The following is a 20,082-nucleotide window of genomic DNA, read 5'->3' as shown; positions in this document are numbered from 1 at the left end:
TCCATTACATCGACAGGGAGGGATGGTTCAAAAGGGTAATTTTCTTTTTTTTTTTTTAAAGATTTTATTTATTTATTTGACAGAGAGAGAGACAGCGAGAGAGGGAACACAAGCAGGGGGAGTGGGAAAGGGAGAAGCAGGCTTCCCACCAAGCTGGGAGCCCGATGTGGGACTCGATCCCAGGACTCCAGGATCATGACCTGAGCCGAAGGCAGTCGCTTAACCAACTGAGCCACCCAGCGCCCCCAAAAGGGTAATTTTCAATCCAACCTCATCCATTCTGAAGTCAGTGGAAATCCCGCCCCCCCCCCCATTCTGGCCCACGTGCTCTCCCCTCTCTAATATCCAGTGACGTCACAAGTTCCCATATTTCTGTATACCTTCACAGGTATTCCAGTGGACGGTTCGGAGAAGATCTACGAAGTAAGGCCTGAGATCTACCATCACATTACCTCCAAATACCGGCACTGTGTTTGTCAGCTCCTCTTAGGTCCTTAGCTTCATTGGCAGTAGTCACTTTAGAGTCAGCCCTCTTTCATCTCTGTTAGTCAAGCTTCTGTGGTTTCATGTTCGCTGAAACTAACCTTAGTGTAAGCAAAAAAGGAACTATCTTAGAAGAATGCAGGAAAGCTTCATGGAACCCAAGAGCAAACAATGTAATTGGGTCTTAATAGGGAAGTGGAAAGTTCTTAGGACCTCGCCCTTCTTATTTCTGTTTCTCTCTGCAGTTGACTCATAGAGATAGACAGAGATTGCTGATGTCCACTTAGTACTTAGTCTTTGCCACAAGGACTCTTGCAGAAAGGTATCCGTTAGCATCTCCACTGTGCAGATGAGGAAGCCGAGACATAGGAATTAAGTTGCCACCCCATTTGGAGGTTGCAAACACAGGATTTAGATCTCCAGCGTTGACACCGCTCATCTGTGTCATACTCAGGTGTAGCTACCCTACACACATAACTTAAAAACAAACATAAGGTTCTAATTATGAAATTAAGGAAGAATAAGGGAAAGTAACTTATGAGAAACTAATATGTAAATGCTGATGCAGAGCTACACTGGAAGGCACAGGAAGTGGTTATTTGCACTTTCTTATAATAAATATCTGTAGTCACAACAAGTAAGAAGATCAGGTGGCTCTTTGTAGAAAAAGTATAGAAAAAGAAAGAGTAAAGTTATGAGTAAGCATTAGGAGAAATAACAGGCCAAAATTATTTATATATGATGAAAGAAAGAGGAAAAAAACCTTCTTTAAAGTCATGATATGTGTCAAAAACAAATTATAGACTTCTGAAAATGAGGAAGTATGATTTTCTCACAGGTGACCTTGTAAGAATTCACTTATAAGCATACTGTCAAATAATTTCCTGACTTTTGACATGGGACAGTGGGTTGCCAAAAGCCTATCTGCTACACTGTTTTCCTTAAAGTCACTCTGCAGTCAATGAAACTTTGGAGGCTGTGGGCTTCGATGGGCCACGGGGCAGAGAGGATAGAGTAGAAAGAGAAACAGTGGAACAGGGGCGAAAGGGCCTGGGGCAGACCCCTGGCCCAGCGTCAGGAAAAGACTAGAAAATAAAATGGGCACAAAAGAAGAATTCCAATATGCAACTTCACAATGCATGTCTCATCCTTGAGCGACAGAATCAATATACATATGATAACAATCATAGGAAGTATTTTAAAAGAATCCTTTTAGTGAAATTAAACTCGATCTCTGTATTCACGTCTCTGCCAATTTAATAAGTTTCTGGTTGGAAGGCAGTTACAAGGAGACTCCAGACAGCCCTGTTGCCTAGTTGTGTGTGAAAATTGCAAAAGCAGAGCTAGCAAGGTGTGTCTACCAGCCCCTTGAACACCACAGGCAGGGAGCCCTGTGAGGGGTGACCTCATTTTTCCCCAATAGTGAGCAGCTTCTTGGTAGACTTTCAAACACAACACAGGAATCTTCTCTCCACTTACATGGTAGTTGTGTTCCCGGAAAATTCAGTGAATGTGAAAAGTGTAAGAAGAAATATTTTGCATTTATAGACGGAAAGTGGCATTCTAGGCAGAGATATTTGTAAAAAGCTTTTTCACCTTACAAATGGCTGGAGGGCAGTTCTTTATCTCCCGGTCCTGCCCACCCACTGCAGGAGGCCTGGCATCTCCCACCCTCACCCTCTAGGTTCCAGCAAGACCCCTCCCCCGTCACAGCCACAATAGAAAAATGTCCGCACCAGGTGCCCAATAGCCCTCAGGGGGCTGCTGCCTGGAAGACCCCTTGTGTAGAGAAGTCCATGTGAGTCTCTTCTCGAGGACACAGGCAAGCATGGGGCGCACAGATCGTTCCACACACACATTCGCAATTTTGGTTTAGAGGACAAACCAGTTTCAAATGTGTCTGCTAGGCAACCGTTTCCTTCTCTAATTTGTATTTACCATCTTCCTAGTTTTTAAAAAAATTGTGGTAAAAACACATACATTTACCATTTTTTTAGATTTATTGATTTTAGAGAGAGAGCACACATGAGCAGGGGGAGGGGCAGGGGGAGAGGGAGAGAGAATCTCAAGCAGACTCTCCCCTGAGTGTGGACCTTGACATGGGGCTCGATCTCACGACCCCAAGATCATGACCTGAGCCGAAACCAAGAGTCCCACGCTTAACCAACTGAGCCACCCAGGTACTCCCATAAATTTACCATTTTTAAGCGTACAATGCAGTGGTATTCAGTACACTCATTGTTGTGCAACCATCCCCACCATCATCCCTAGCTTTTGTATATTTGACATTTATTCACATTTAGAGAAAGGTTGTAAAGATAGTACAAAGAAATTTTTCCCACAAGCTCGTGAAAGAGAAGCTTGCTGTTGTCATATTATTTTAATCCTGAATGCTTTATCGTGAAATTCTAAGAACAAGGACATTCCCTTAAATAACCCCAACACAGCCATCAAAATCAGGAAATCAATGCTGATAAAGTACTACCGTCTGGCCCTCAGACCCCATTTAAGGCTCGCCAGTGGTCTCCACACTGTCCCTTCTGGAAAAGACCCAGGCTAGGATGAGGTGCCATGTTTAGCTGGGGCCGGGAAAGGACAGGCCAGGCCGAGGGCATCATGGGCCAGGTTAGATGGCTACTTACTTTCCCATCTGTCTTTGGTCTTTGTCGATCAGTTCCTCAGTTTGTTCTTGACTTTCACCCTCTCTGCACTTTCAAAGACTACAAGCAGATTATTTTCTAGAATGTCTCTCAGTTTGGATCTGCTGGGTGTTTCCTCCAATTACTTCAGGTTATGCTTTTTGGCAGTCATGGTGAATTTTTCTCGCTGTACCCACTCAAGTGGTATAAATTTGGTTCGTTATAGGTGGTATTAACTTTGATCATTTGATTAAGTGCTATCTTCCGGGTGTCTCCACTGTCAGGTTGTTCTTTTTCTTTTGTGATCAATAAGACTCTGAGACCATGTAAATACTCTATTCCTTATCAAATTTCACCCGCTAGCTAGTTTTAGCATCTATTAATGTTTGCTGGCTACGCCAATAATGACTATGTTGTCAAAGAGTGATTTTCTAATTCCAGCCTTCCTTGTACATTTATGAGTCGGCATTTCACTGGAAGGAAAGCTTTCTTTTCTCCCCATTAGGTATTATGCCATTTCACTGTGTCAGTATAGACTCATAGATTGCTATTTTGTTCAGTGGGCTATGATCTCTTACTATAATTATTTGTTTTGATACCACATTATTTATTTTGCCCTGGATTTGTCCAGTGTGTGGGCCCCTTGAACTGGCTTCAGTGTCCTTTGAACATATCCCTATCATGCACCGAGATCTCCCAACATTCTGGCACAAGATGTTCTAAGCCCATCTTGTACTTTCCCTGTCCCAGTCCCAGGATCACCCATTTCTACAAAAATCCCTAATTATTTTTTAGTAGAGAATAATTAGAAACCAAGATCAAGACTCTAAGAGTGCATATGGTTAATAGCATATCACTGATTTCAGATAAACTTAGGGCTCACTCTATCATCTATCTATCTATCTATCTATCTATCATCCATCCATCCACCTATCTACCAATCTATGTCTCCATACACACCACACACATCATGTATGGATCATTTACATTTATTTCTTTATCTCTGTACACTATAAGCCATGAATTCATACCAAGACTTCCAATTCCAAATCTAATGCCGCAAAGTTCATTCTAGTTTATTTGTCTCCTATATTTGTAACTTCCTTCTCTGACAGTGAGAAAACTGGCTCCCATTGTTCTTAATATGTTTCCTTATTGCTTCGGTGTCCTCTGTAAGTAACCAGCCTACTGCGCCCCTCTCCCAGACGCCTTCCGCACCCTGCCTGGGTTATGACACCCTTTCCCAGGCCCCCAGACGTGGACGGTGGCCTTACTTGCTCCCTCACTTAGTGGCTCTCGAACCAAACCATTCAGGAAGGAAGGGTGGCAGGGAGGTAGGGAGGCAGGAACTTCCTAACCAGTTGGATCCCATTTTTGTGTTATTTTAAATTATTTGACTTTAATTAGAAATTATGTGTTTCACACTACAGAGCACCTGCTGTCTGGATACTGTGTGCGCTTTACACGCATCATCGCATTTAATCGTCCACTGAGGTACATGATATTATTCTTTAATTCATCTTACAAGGGAGACATCTGAGCCTTAGTTTCCATGGTAGGTGACACCGCTAAGACAGGAACCCATTGCGTTTTTGTCCAAAGATCACCCTCGATATTAATTTTTAAAAATTTAAGTATTTCCAATATGGAACACCTTCTAGATATATGTCATCTATACATCAGCAAACACATTTTCACCTCTGTTTTTGAGTTTATATTTTACGTTCTGGTGAGCAGTACAAAGGCAGGACTCACTATCTCCTCAGGATGACAGAGCTCCTCTATGAAACGCAGCCATTGAATTAAGTCTCTGCGTGTCGTCACTGCCCAGGATAGTGCTTGCACATAGTGGGTACTCCAGCAGTAGTTTTGCACATGGATGAGTGAATGATCTAGGCATCTACAAAGCAAGTGATGGTAATGAGGTAGAAAGAGTGCTCACCAAAACATGGTTACTTTTCCTTCACTTCTCTGCTCCCTTGCAGTTAGATGGGATTTCAGGATCAGTTCTTGTCAAAGAAATGTAGAGCAGCGGTGACTGGTGAGAAGCCCCTGTAGTATGCCCTAGTCCCTCTTGTCCCGCAGGGGCAAGTCCCAGATGGTGCAGCTACAAGGGGGGAAGCCTCTGGCAGCCTGGTGCCCTACCCAATCTATCTCCCCCATCCCACCCACTGCTTCGCACACCCTGATTTTACTTTTGTGAGACATGAATCCTCAAAGAGATTTTGAGGTTATCTTGTTTCTGCAGCATAACCTCGCCTATCCTGACTCCCATCCTTCTTCTCTAGTCTCAGAGATATGATTTAAACAGAAAAAAGTTACATTCACTATGCAAAGTCCAAACACAATTGAATTGTAAGGTGAGCAAATGTCGGTTGTGAGATCTATAATAGAAACAGCATTGCAGGATATTCATGTAAAAAGGAAATGTTGCAGAGTGCAGGAACATTAATAAAAGAAAAGAAAAAAAATGCCCAAACTCCTGGAATAGAAGGAGGACCGACAGAGCTACCTGCCTTGTCATCTCACGTAAATCATTCCCGAGAATGACTTCAGGTTCTAACTTCCCTGATCCCTAGAAAGCCAACTTTTTGTCACACTTTCTCTTTAAAGAAAGAAAATACCGATTTTGTTCATAGAGTTGTTTTTTTTGAGGTTCTGACACTTTTTTGCTATAGGAAGGTGAGAAGTACAATTTCGTCCAGCGTCTGGCTAGCTTAGTACTTCCTCATCAAAGATAATTTTACTGTTACACTTGTACAACCATCACTTCAACAAAGAAGTAGTATTTAAGACGAAATTAGGAAGATTATTCCTTCACCTAATGTGCTTTTCAAGGTTATTCTCATGAGAACTTATAACAATTTTATGTATAGAGAGAATAATATAATGAATTCTCATAAAAATATCATTTCAATTTTGTAAATTAACATTTTGTCATATATCCCTTATTTATTTTTTTCCCTTTGCTGAAGTGTTTTAAATCTCAGATGGAAAAACAAGGAAAACTTTTGTCCCCCCAACATTTCACCCTTAAATGCTTCACTGCACATACCCCCAAAATAAGGATCTTTTCTTACGTAATCATAGTACCGTCATCACGCCTAACAGAATTAACAATATATTTCTCAGAACATTTGAAACCCAGTCCATATTTAAATGATCTCAAAAATGCAGTTTTCTTTTATTTTTATACTTAGTTTGATTTGGGATCTAAACAAGGTCACATATTACGGTTCATTGTTCAGTTTCTACTCTCTGTTAATCAACTTATTTTAAAATTCACCTCGATGTGTTCCCTTTTTCTACCCCCCCATTTTTAAAAATTTCTACTTTTCCAAATGTTTTCTTTCTTTCTTTTTTTTTTTTTTTGCAAGGTAAGTCTGAGCAAGACTCTCACCTTGTATCTGGGGAAATCTAGTATTTTTAAGAAGCATCTCCTAAATATAAAATACATATTGGCCAAGTGCTTTTAAAAAGTAAATCATTAAAAATATCTAGCTAGTAAGGTGCTGGAGAGTAAGAGAAAAACTTCTTTGGATGATATGACTTAAGTTTCATGTTTGAGTTTGCAAAGTTTATCTGGGTCAGAAAAAGAAGCTCTCTTTTTTTACAAATCTTTAAGTGTGATGGCCTTCTCTTAGAATTAAGACTTATCTTACTCATTCCTTAAAGAAGTTTTCTAGTCAAAAGAAGGATAAAAACATGTTTATTTGTTTTTAGCAGTCTCTAAAGACAATATGATACAGTAGTAGGAAAAAATACTAGCTAGAGCTTTAGGGAGTTAGATACCTGGGTTTAGTTCTGCCTTTATGTTAAACTAATGATTAGAGTAAGGCCTGTACCTTGTCTGAGCCTTGTTTTTTTGTTTTTTTTTTTTTCATGAGAAAGGTTGGTCTAATTGATAAAGATATACCTGCAACATTCTAAAATTTCATAATGATATGTGACCTAAAAAGACCAATGAAATCCTTTTTGTCTCCCCAGCAAATATACCAAGGTCTTAGGCTTCCATATGAGGGCTGTTCTTCAAAGCAGGCCCTTTGGTACTGGGAACTAATTTCCCTGAGGCTGCTACCCCTCAAAACATTTTAGTAAATACATCCAGACTCAGGTTACAGGCCACACAAGAAAATAAGTACTATTACTTGATGGCCACATCTCCTGTTTGATTTAATAAGCATTCATTGCAGGTTTGCTACTGAGATGAGCTGTGCTAGGTGCTGAGGTCACCAAGGCAGAGGTGGGCGCAGAGATGAATAAGACCAAGTCCCTACCTGCTAAAGAATTGGCAATCTGATTGGAGTGGGGAGATGGGTACATGCAGGACACAACCAAAGGGAATGAATAAAATCTTTGAGGGACGGGGAATATTTTCTGCATTGCATTAATATCTCCAAAGCCAAGATCCTTATATAACTTTATATTTTGAGGCTGATAAAGTTGGTTAAGTGTCTGCCTTCAGCTCACGTCATGATCCCAGGGTCCTGGGATCGAGCCCCGCGTGGCATCGGGCTCCCTGCTCGGCGGGGAGCCTGCTTCTCTCTCCTCCCCACTTGCGTGCTCTCTCTTGCTATCTCTGTCTCTCTCAAATAAATAAAACATCTTTAAAAAAAAATCTTAAAAAAGTGATTTTAGGGGTGCCTGTGTGGCTCAGTTGGTTAAGCAACTGCCTTCGGCTCAGGTCATGATCCTGGAGTCCCAGGATCGAGTCCCGCATCGGGCTCCCTGCTCAGCAGGGAGTCTGCTTCTCCCTCTGACCCTCCCCTCTCTAATGCTCTATCTCATTCTCTCTATCGAATAAATAAATAAATAAAATCTTTAAAAAAAAAGTGATTTTAGTGTAATCACTAGCATTAGTGGCAAGGGGGGGAGATATGAACAATCATTATCGGTTTAAAAGTTAAAAAATTCAGAGCATCCTTTCAGCAAGGTTGAAGCCAAAGAAAACATACTATACCCTCACTAATTTAAATAACCGATAAATAAATGTAAGGACATTTAAGGGTTTATAACACTGTGAGGGAATTTCACTATTTTTAATCCCAGTTAACCGCAGTTGAGTATTTTAGGGTACAGGCGTTTTCTTTTTCTTTCTTTTTTAAGATTATTTATTTATTTATTTGACAGAGAAAGACAGACACAGAGAAAGCACAAGCAGGGGGAGCAGCAGAGAGAGAAGGAGAAGCAGGCTCTCCGCAGAGCAGGGAGCCCGATGCGGGGCTCGATCCCAGGACCCTGGGATCCTAACCTGAGCCGAAGGCAGACGCTTAACCAACTGAGGCACCCAGGCGCCCCTGGGTGCAGGTGTTTTCAATGGGATTTGATTTCTGCTGGGTTAGTTTTCCCCAACATGTTAAATGATTTCTTCATAATCATACCAGTAGGTATCTCTTAATGTTGACCAGAAATTTTAGTAGTTAGCCACTCATTGATGTTACTTGGTGCTGACTTCCAGCTACAAAACTGGTCAGAGAAAAGCCACTGTTAACGCCCACGCAAGCCAGGAGCTTGTCCTATTAGATGTACCAAGCGTTTCTTGAAGTGGACTGACCCGTGCTTGTCACATTGCTGGTGTAACCCCCGTGGTTGGTGCCAGGAAGAAAGGTGTCACCTTGCCAAGCGCTGAAGGTGTGTTTGTTGAGGAAGATGAGCCTGGCTTTTCAAAAACGTCACTTAGCTTAAAATCATGATTCTCATGTATTTATTCAAGAAATAGTTATTAAAAACCTACCAGGGACCAGGCCTGGGTGCTACGGTGTATGGTTACATCAAGTTCTCAGTCAGGAGACCGACTGTATTGTCCCAGAAGGGACTGGTTGACATTCAAAAACAGACTAAATTCATTCTTGGCTTTGCTATTAGGAAAGGTAATTTCCATTGTATGTATTAAGGCCACAAAAATCGCTTCCGAATGCAACAGACAATAGTAATAGAAGATTATCATCAGTAATTTAGACTCACTGAATTCATTTAACCTGCATCTGCAGTTTGGGAAGGTGAAGAATTATCGATGACGTCAAAGCAATTCAGCAGCGTAAGCTAGAACTGCAGGAGTCTGATAGATGCCCATTTAAGAATCCTCTTAACACAGTCTGTTTATAGACAAAACAAACAAAAGGAAACAGTAAAAACAGCCTTACTAAAAAAACCCCACAACACAGACCTAAAATGCATGAAAGTGACTCAGATAAAATTTGTTCTCATTCTATGGTTTCCCAAAATGATCCACCCATGATTATCCAAAGGGTTAGGAGCTAGACCCAACAGGTCCAGAAAGGCAGCTTCCTCCCCATTCCTCACCCCCACTTGCTGAGAACAGAGGAGGTGGAGGGCGAGGTTCTCAGGGGTAGAGGGCACAATTGGCTGGAGGCAGGGTGTGGTTCCAGAGACAAGCCCCAATTGCACAGTCTAAACTGAGCTGAGAAGCAGTGCTAGGCCTTAATTCTCCAAGGGGCCACACCTACTCCTGCTGATCTATCGCTGTCCTGCTCAGCTTGAGAGGAGAGAACCGGGAGGGGAATATGCCTGCAGTCCTTTGTAAATGGTGACAGAGAAGAAGGGCCATTGGGCATGATTCCTGTGCCCTGACCTTCCTTGTCAACCTCCCAAGCTGACCATGAATGAACAAGATCCAAGAAACCTCTTGAGTGGCCTCTCTCCCTCTTTTCCCTTCGTGCTCTTCCTGTTTCAAATTCCCCTTCTCTATCAGCCACTCTTCTTCACACTTGCTGTCAATAGACTTTCCTCAATTAACAGCTTTTATTTTCACATAGCATGTTTTGGAAAGCCGAGCTGTGTGAGACGCTGCTGATTTCCTCCCATATCTGTTTTTCCTCCTTAGTAACAGAATTCCCAAGGGAAACCCGGAATAGTGACTCTATTTCCCAGCCCGCTGCAGGGAAGTCCCACACATCGTCGAGGGTCATGGGAGCCACAGGTCGTCGAGGTTGGTGGAGCAACAAGCTGGAAGGTGCCTGTGTTCCTGCCATTTGTGGGCTGCCCTAGTAACCCTACCATATAACTGAGCAGAGGGTCAAATAAAATCTCTCATTCAAGCCTTTGTTATCCTGAGTTTCTTGTTACTCAGACTTAATCTTAACTGATGTAGGAGTTGTAAACTGCTTTAAGCTGAAACGATACCATCGTTTGAGCACTTACTCTGTTCTAGGCAATGTTTTAACAGTTTTAGGCTTATTAACTCATTTAATACAACAACCCTACGAAAAAGTACTGTTATTATCCATCCTCATTTTACGGATGAGGGAAAAACAGGGATGCTAAGTCACTTGCTCAAGGTCACACAAGTAAATGGCAGAGTCAGAACTTGAACCCAGGCAGTATGATTCCCAAACGTGTGCAGTCTTACCTTCTACAACAGAGGTTGGCAAACTAACTAGGGCCGGTGGGAAAATCCAGCCTGATGATCCCTCTTTTTGTCAATAAAGTTTTATTGGAACACAGCCATGCTCATTTGTTTATGGATTGTCTATGGCTGCTTTCACCCTGTAAGGGCAGAGTTGAGTAGTTTCAACAGAGACCAGTTGACCCCAAAGTCTAAAATATTTATTATTTGCCCCTTTATGGAAAAAGATTTCTGATCCCTGTTCTATGATTATACCACCTCTACACCTGATTTGGAAAAACATGAACTTATATAAAAGATAAACCAGGGGTGATTTTTCACTTTAGAAAATAGTTGACAATAGAATTGCCTAAATGCTAAGGGAAACAACAATTTTGGTGACATCTTCTGTATCAGGAATGGCATTAGGCCCTTTACAAAATGAGTTTTTTAAATTCTTTATAATCACCCTAGAAGGGTTCTTATCCCCATTTTGAAGATGAGAAAACTGAGACCTAGAGAATTAAGTAACTTGCCCTCAGTTTCACAGCTATTAAATGGCCAAGCTAGGATTTGAGCCCAAGTTTTAAATTTTAATCCTATAGTCTTCAGTTACTATATCATGCCATCCCACTTAAAATATTTAAAATATAATTTGATTTATAGAAAAATGGGCTTTTCCAGTATGTTATAAACCCTCCTATAAATTTGTTTAGCAAAATTTAATAGAGAATTATTTAAGCCTTCATTATAGGGTGATGATTTCATATCAAACTGGTCTCTGGTGGTTTTGATCTAATATATGCCAACCTAGAAACTCTGAGAAAATTGTTCATAGAATATCATTCTAGAATTCTGATTTTCCTGGGTTGTAAAAGGAATTAGCTATTTCTAGAACTGCACTTCAAGTAGAAGGCCTTTTATTGAGAAAAACAAGACATGGCAATCTTTCCAGATAAGCCAGTCCAGACAAGCCCCAGTTCACTGTCGATGCCTTAGCCAGGCAATGATTCATTGATCGCTAACCAGGCAATGGCTTTTAATCTTCTAAGGATTATACACCTCTAAGAGGACCTCTAGATGTTTTCCCTTGGAAAAATTAATACACATACTTAAAAGTTTTCCAAGACCTTTGGAATATTGTGGACAACATCCCAGAGTCCCTCGGCCCCCAAGTTAAGAGCTTCTGTGTTATCTCTAGTATCTTCTATTATTAACAAGAGGACTTTGGACAAATTACTTAAACTTAGTAGGCAATAATTTTTTCAACTGTATAGTATGAGTAACAACAGTATTTACAAGTTTACTGTGAAGACTAAGATAATCCACAAAGTGTTGAGCATATGTCTGTCACATAAGCATTCAATAAATATTAGCTGTGGTTATTAGAGTTGGTTTATCTGTTTTGTTTCCTAGCTTTATAATGTTACAAACAAGGCTTGGTTCCAATTGATGAGGCCTCATTGGCCACTGCTTATGTCTGGCACTGTGCTAGGATTTGTAGGTGATATCAAAATCTCATAAAACCAGTGGTCATTCAGTTATGCTATAGAATTTGTGACTTCTTAAGAATATATAAGGAAATAATAATTTATAAAAATTTTATAGAAATGATAATTAGTATTCTATTAATGAAATTGAACCTTTTAGAAATTAAATATAAGGGGTGCCTGGGTGGCTCAGTTGGTTAAGCGACTGCCTTCGGCTCAGGTCATGATCCTGGAGTCCCGGGATCGAGTCCCGCATCGGGCTCCCTGCTCAGCGGGGAGTCTGCTTCTCCCTCTGACCCTCCTCCCTCTCATGCTCTCTGTCTCTCATTCTCTCTCTCTCAAATAAATAAATAAAATCTTAAAAAAAAAAAAGAAATTAAATATAAAATATTTCCCTATTTTCAGGATTCCCGAAGATGCTGTTAGTGACTAATGTGGATATACATTATATGTATATTATGTATACTATAGTAATATAGTATATATATTATGTACTATACAATCTTGGGCAGAAAGTGATGGCATAATCCCCTGAGCTGCTTCTGACCTTGGAGGGCAGGATAGGGGATATTTAATGATGTTTCATGGGAAGCATCAGGGTAGCCATGTGTTAATGGAATGGGAGAGTCATTTTTTTTAGATTCAATCAAGTAGGGGTTCTTTAAGCCTCTCTCTTTGTTACATGGCACAGAACTCAGGGTAGAAAGACAGGGGACTGTAGACTCAACAGCCACAGTTAACATTTCTCTCAGTAATGTTTTATAGTTTTCAGGGTAGAGGTCTTTGCACATATTTCGTTAAGTTTATCCCAAGTCAGCCGTCAGAGTCCTGTGACTGTGATAGATTTTAGAGCTCAGTGACTGGGGTCCTCAGTCAATTACAGTTTCTTTAGTGAAAGGTCTACAAAGTATATTCTTATGACCACCACAGAACTCTAGTACAATGTTTAATAGAAGTGGTAAGAGTGGACATCTTTACTTTTTTCATGACCTTATGGGGAAAGTGTTCAGTATTTCATCATTAAGTATGGTGTAGGCTGTAGGTTTTCTATAGAAAAGAGGTTTTATATCTCTGCATCTGTTTGAGAATGTAATCTTCTATTTCTAGTTTACTGAGCATTTTTAAAAAAATTTATGAATGGGTATTGATTTTTGTTGAATGCCTTTTTTATATCTATGAAATGATCATACATTAGCCTTTTTATCCTTTATTCTGTTAATATGATTGATTTCGTTGTTTGATTTTTTTTTTTTTAAGATTTTATCTATTCATTTGAGAGAGAGAGAGAGCATGCAAGGGGGAGGGAAAGAGGCAGAGGGGGAAGCAGACTTTCCACTGAGCCGGGAGCCCTATTTGGGGCTCTATCCCAGGACCCCAAAATCATGAGCCAAGCTGAAGACAGATGCTTAATTGACTGAGCCACCCCGGTATCCCCATTGTTTGATTTCTGAATGTTAAACTGACCTTTCAATCCTGGAATAAACCCCACTTGGTCATGATATATTATCTTTTTTATATATTGTTGGATTTGATTTGCTAATATTTTGTTAAGCATCTTAAGGTATCTTGGTCTATAATTTCTTTGGTAAGTTCTCTGACAGGTTTTTCTATCAGGATTATGTTGGCTGCCTAAAATACATTGGGAAGTGTGCTTTCTTCTTCTATTTTCTGAGAGTTTGCATAAAATAAGTGTTATTTCTTAAATGTTTAATAGAATTCCCGAGAGAAACCATACGGGAAGTTTTTGAGTGTGAATTCAATTTCTTTCATAGACATAGGACTATTCATGTTTTCTATTTCATCCTGTATCAGTTTTCACAAATTATTTTTTTCAAGGAATCTGTTAATTTCATCTAAGTTGTCAAATTTATTGACATAAAACTGTTCATAATATACCCTTTGATAACTCTTTCATTTCTGATATAAAAAATTATCTTTTAATTAATCTTGTTAGAGTTTATCAATTTGATCAATATTTTCAAATAATCAATTTTTGGTTTTGTAAATTTTTCTATTCTTTGTTTATTTTCAATTTCATGGATTTCTGCTCTGATTTTTATTTCTTTCTCTTTGTTTATTTGGATTATCTTGCTCACCTTTTCTAACTTCTTTTTTTTTTTTTTAAAGATTTTATTTATTTATTTGGGAGAGAAAGCATAGCAGAGGACAGAGGGAGAGGGAGAAATAGGCTCCCCCTTGAGCAGGGAGCCTGACTCGGGGCTCTATCCCAGAACCCTGAGATCATGACCTGACCCAAAGGCAGATGCTTAACCAACTGAGCCAACCAGGAGCCCCCACCTTTTCTAACTTCTTTAAGTGGATACTTGATACTTGGATAATTGAGTTTAAGCCTTTTTTCTAATATAAACCTATGAAGTTATAAATTTTCCTCTAATCACTGCTTTAGCTACAGTCCCCAAATTTTGATATCTCATATTTTCATTATCATTCAGTTTGAAATATTTTTTAGTTTACCTTTTGATTTTTTTCTTTGACCTAGGAGTTATTTAGAAGAATGTTGTTTAATTTCCAAATAGCTGAGGATTTTCTATAGATATTGATTTCTAATTTAATTCATGTGTAGACAGAGAACATACCTTAAAAATTCAATTTAAAAAAAATTATTGAGACGTTATGATTCAATGTATAATCTACCTTGGTGAATTTTTTAAAATTAGTTTTGGAGGTAGAATTTAGTGATTCATCAGTTGCATATAACACCCAGTGCTCTTTGCATCAAGTGCCCTCCTTAATGCCCATCACCCCATTATCCCTCCCCCCACATACTTTGGTGAATGTTTTATGTGTACTTGCTGCAAATAGGTATCCTGTAGCTCTTGGGCATGGTATTTTATAAATGTCTATTAAGTCAAAGTGGTTGATGTGTCCTTCAAATCTATATCCTCAATGATTAAAAAAAATATTTTTTTGTCTATCAATTTCTCAGAGAAGGGTGTTAAAATCTCAAACCGCGGTTGGAAATCTGTCTGCTTCTCCTTTATTTCTGTCATTTTTCGGCTGCATACGGTTTGAAGCACTGTATATTGTTATGTCTTCCTGATATATTGATTCTTGTGTAGTTATGAAATAACTCTTTTTTCAGTAATACTTTTTGCCTTGAACTTTGAGTCTATTTTGTCCAAAATTAATATAGCTACCTCAGCTTTCTTATCCTTCTTATTTTCATAGTAATTTTTTCATCTTTGTTTCTTTCATCCTATTCAGGCAGCTCTGTTTCAAGTGCCTCTCTTGAAGGCAGCATATAATTAGGTCTTGCTTGTCTGATATGGTTGAGTGTAAGTCTACCATCTTCATATTTGTTGTAACTGTCACATGTTTTTCTTTTTCTTATTTATCTTTCCCGACTTTCTTTTGCATTACTATTTCTGACATCCCATTTTAATCCTCTACTGACCCTTTAGCTATGCCTCTTTGCATTTAGTAGTTGCTGTAGTTACTTTACTGTGATAAAGTAAAGGCACATGCCTGTACCACTTACAGGTAATATTGTCCTGCTTCACAGAGCTCATGGGAAGCTTACAGCAGTAGAGCTCCATGGGCCACATATACATGTGCACACACTTAGTGTTCTGTGTACATTACATCTACCTCAAGCCAGTAAGGCTGATGTTTTCTGCCTACAAGGAGTGTGGCGATTCAGGAAGTTTCCGCAAAGAAAAGAAAAAGAAGCTGCAAGCTTCCAAATATCACTGGTGCAGTTTCCTTCTTTCAAGGGTAAAGTCCACTCCAGTTTCTGCCTCCTTTTACTCACTCTCCATTGCTTTCAAATATGAAAGAAAAATTTTTCCCTTATTATCTCAAGGCTTATTTTCACTAAACTACTTTGTCATTACCAGAACCTAATCGCCACAGCAAACCTTTTTCAGAGAATTTTGTAGGAAATTAAAGCCCTCCATTGAAATCAATTAGCAAGGGACATCTGGGTGGCTCAGTCGGTTAAGTGTCTGCCTTCAGCTCGGGTCATGATCTCAGGGTCCTGGGGTTGAATCCCACCATCGGGCTCCTTGCTCAGTGGGGAATATGCTTCTTCCTCTGTCTGAAGCTCCCCCTGCTTGTGCTCTCTCTTAAATAAATAAATAAATAAATAAATAAATAAATAAATAAAATCTTAAAAAAAAAAAAAGAAATCAATTAGCAAACACTCACTACTGTGGGAAAATGTGCAAGTGTAGGCTGAGACTTTGCCTTCAGGGCCTTAATGCAATAAGCATATACCCTCATGGAGACAGACCATGTGGTCACACAGAAGTGAATCTGAATTGGATTACTGAGGAGTCACTGGCACCTCATGCAGAGCCCGCTTTAGATCCTTGATGGTTTCTTGAATGGTAGCCTAGATGTTGAACCATGTGAAATGGCCACTGTTGACTGGTTTTTGACCTTAAAAACCACAAATGTTGTAAATTCAACCAAATGGTCTCTTATAGAATGTGGGTTTCAATCCTCCTTGGATATTTTCTCATCTTTACAAAGTCTTAGAGCTAAAGAAACACTCTCTACATTATTTTATATAGAGAGGAGGAACACCACCTATGAGAGTCACAAGTCTAGGAGGCAAAGCTAGGCGAGCAGCCCCATGGAAAGCATTCTGCCTTAACAAGGAGTGTCACCTGATGTGGTGGTGGGCTGACATGTCAGGCATCAACAGTAACACCAATTACTGGGAGCTGTGCTTTCTGGAAGGGAGGAGTTGATCATTGTGATGTCTGAATATCCTCATCCTGAGATGGTCTTCATAAAACAACATGGATTCAAATTAGATAATCTGGAAGAAATGGATGCATTCCTAGAGATGTATCAACTGCCAAAACTGAACCAGGAAGAAATAGAAAACCTGACCAGACCTATAACCACTAAGGAAATTGAAGCAGTCATCAAAAATCTCCCAACAAACAAAAGCACAGGGCCAGATGGCTTCCCAGGGGAACTCTACCAAACATTTAAAGAAGAATTAATATGTATTCTTCTGAAACTATTCCAAAAAATAGAAATGGAAGGAAAACTTCCAAACTCGTTTTATGAGGCCACCATTACCTTGATCCCCAAACCAGACAAAGACCCCATCACAAAGGAGAATTACAGACCAATATCCCTGATGAACATGGATGCAAAAATTCTCACCAAAATACTAGCCAATAGGATCCAACAGTACATTAAAAGGATTATTCACCACGACCAAGTGGGATTTATCCCTGGGCTGCAAGGTTGGTTCAACATCTGCAAATCAATCAATGTGATACAATACATCAATAAAAGAAAGAAGAACAAGAACCATATGATCCTCTCAATAGATGTAGAAAAAGCATTTGACAAAGTACAGCATCCTTTCTTGATCAAAACTCTTCAGAGTATAGGGATAGAGGGTACATACCTCAAAATCATAAAAGCCATCTATGAAAAATCCACAGTGACTATCATTCTCAATGAGGAAAAACTGAGAGCTTTCCCCCTAATGTCAGGAACACGGCAGGGATGTCCACTATCACCACTGCTATTCAACATAGTACTAGAAGTCCTAGCCACAGCAATCAGACAACAAAAAGAAATAAAAGGCATCCAAATCAGCAAAGAAGTCAAACTTTCACTCTTTGCAGATGATACGATACTTTATGTGGAAAACCCAAAAGACTCCACCCCAAGACTACTAGAACTCATACAGGAATTCAGTAAAGTGGCAGGATATAAAATCAGTGCACAGAAATCAGTGGCATTCCTATACACCAACAACAAGACAGAAGAAAGAGAAATTAAGGAGTCGATCCCATTTACAATTGGACCCCAAACCATAAGATAGCTAGGAATAAATCTAACCAAAGAGGCAAAGAATCTGTACTCAGAAAACTATAAAATACTCATGAAAGAAATAAAAGAGACAAAGAAATGGAAAAACGTTCTATGCTCGTGGATTGGAAGAACAAATATTGTGAAGATGTCAATGCTACCTAGAGCAATCTACACATTCAACGCAATCCCTATCAAAATACCATCAACTTGGGGCGGAGCAAGATGGCGGAGGAGTAGGAGACCTGGATTTCGTCTCCTCTCAGGAATTCAGCTGGATAGGGATCAAACCATTCTGAACACCTACAAACCCAACAGGAGATCGAAGAAAAGAAGAGCAACAACTCTCATAGGAAAAGCGACCACTTTCTGGAAGGTAGGACGTGCGGAGAAGTGAATCCGAGGCGATATTCAGGAGGATAGACGGCGGGGGAGGGGCCTCCGTCGGCCGCTTCTGGCGAGTGATAGAACCACGGAGCACAAAATCGGAACTTTTAAAAGTCTGCTCCGCCGAGGGACGTCACTCTGGTGGCTAAGCGGGGGGTGGAACCCTCCGGGACAGTGTGGTCTCGGGACCCTCGGGGTCACAGAAAGACCGGGGGTGCCTGAGTGCGGCAGAGCTCCCAGGTAACGGAGCAGGGAAGCCGGCTGCAGAGGCGGAGCCGAGGCGCGGGCTCTCAGCTCGGGGTCGCCATAAACCGTGATCCGCGGCCCAGTCGGGCCCCTGCTCCTCCAGCAGGGACCCAACAAGCGGCAGATCCGGGGAGACTCACCTTCCTCCCCGGGAGGAGCCGCGTGGGAGGGCACCGCAGGGATCTGCTGGGTTTGGAGACTCCACCCGGGGTCGGTGCCAGAGACAGAGGCGCGCGGTCACAGGCCGGGGGAGCACGGAGGGCGGCCGGAGACCGGGAGACGGGAGTGACTGACGGCTTTTCTCTGGGGGCTCACTGAGGAGCGGGGCCCCGAGTTCCCGGCTCCTCCGGGGCGGAGATTGGGAGGCCGCCATTTTCACTCTCCGCCTCCAAAGCTGGACGGAAAGCTCGCAGGGAACAAAAGCCCGGAGAGCAAACCCGAGCAGATGACTTAGCCCGGACCCGGCAAGGGTGGGGCAATTCCGCCTCCGGCAGAGACATTTGGAAACCACGGCAACAGGCCCCTCCCCAGAAGATCAGCGAGAACAGCCGGCCAAGACCAAGTTTACCGATCAATGAGAACGGCAGAACTCCAGCACTAGGGGACTACTGCACATAGAAGTCACAGCTTTTTTACCATGATTCTTTAGTCTTTTAAAGTTAATTTTTTTTAACTGTCTTTTTTGTCTTTTTATTTCTTTTTGAATTTTTCTTTTTCCCTTTTTCAACCAACAACTTATCAATCCCTTTTTAAAAAAAAATTTTTTTTATTTTTCATTTTTAGAGTCATATTCTATCCCTTCATAGTAGTTACCCATATTTTTATCTTATATATATAAGTTGTTCTCTCTTTAAAATTTTGAGATAGTTTCTTCTAACAGATTAAAATATACCCTAAATCTCTAGTATATTGTGTTTTCTATTCGCCTGCCTGATCACATCCTCTCCCTTTTTTTTCTCTTTTTCTTTTTCCTTTTTTTAAATCCTCTTCTTTCTTTTTTCAAACAACTTCTTATCAATTCCTTTTATAAAATTTTTTATAATTTCCATTTTTACAGTCATATTCCATCCCTTCATCATATCAACCCTTATTTTTGTACATATATAAGTTTTTCTTTCTTTAAAATTTTGGGAGGCACTTTCTTCTAAAAGACCAAAATACACCCCAAATCTAGTATGTGGCACTGATCTATATACCATATAGATCATATTTGATCACATTCTGGTTTTTCTTTTGTTGTTGTTGTTTTGTTTTGTTTGTTTTTGTTTTTATCTTTATCTTTTTCTTTTTTTTCTTTCCTTTTTTCTCTCTTTCCCTTTCTTATCCCACTGCTTCAGGTCTTTTCTGATTTGTTTAAAGTATATTTTCTGGGGACGTGGTTACTCTGCTAGCATTTTGTTCTCTCATTAATCTATTCTCCTCTGCACAAAATGACGAGACGGAAAAAATCACCTCAACAAAAAGAACAAGAGGTAGTACCGACTGCCAGGGACCTACTCAATACGGACATTAGTACGATGTCAGATCTAGAGTTCAGAATCATCACTTTAAAGATACTAGCTGGGCTTGAAAAAAATATGGAAGTTATTAGAGAAACCCTTTCTGGAGAAGTAAAAGAGCTAGAATCCAACCAAGTAGAAATCAAAAAGGCTATTAATGAGGTGCAATCAAAAATGGGGGCGCTAACTGC

At 40.3% G+C, this 20,082-nt stretch overlaps 1 long non-coding RNA gene across 1 annotated transcript in view; it reads right to left on the bottom strand.

Annotated features, from left to right (window-relative positions):
- Nucleotides 1-237: 237 nt before the first annotated feature.
- The window catches only part of LOC118001934, a 45,155-nt gene continuing 25,310 nt past the window's right edge, over nt 238-20,082 (bottom strand). Inside the window, exon 4 of the long non-coding RNA XR_004676884.1 lies at nt 238-584. This is a non-coding gene — a long non-coding RNA (uncharacterized LOC118001934). The remainder of the gene's footprint in view (nt 585-20,082) is intronic.

The sequence above is a fragment of the Mirounga leonina genome, unplaced genomic scaffold (assembly GCF_011800145.1).
Source record: "Mirounga leonina isolate KUSES-001 unplaced genomic scaffold, KU_Mleo_1.0 Mir_55, whole genome shotgun sequence".
Classification (NCBI taxonomy): Eukaryota; Metazoa; Chordata; class Mammalia; order Carnivora; family Phocidae; genus Mirounga; species Mirounga leonina.
The sequence above is the reverse complement of the archived record's forward strand: the minus strand, read 5'-3'. Positions and strand labels throughout refer to the sequence as shown.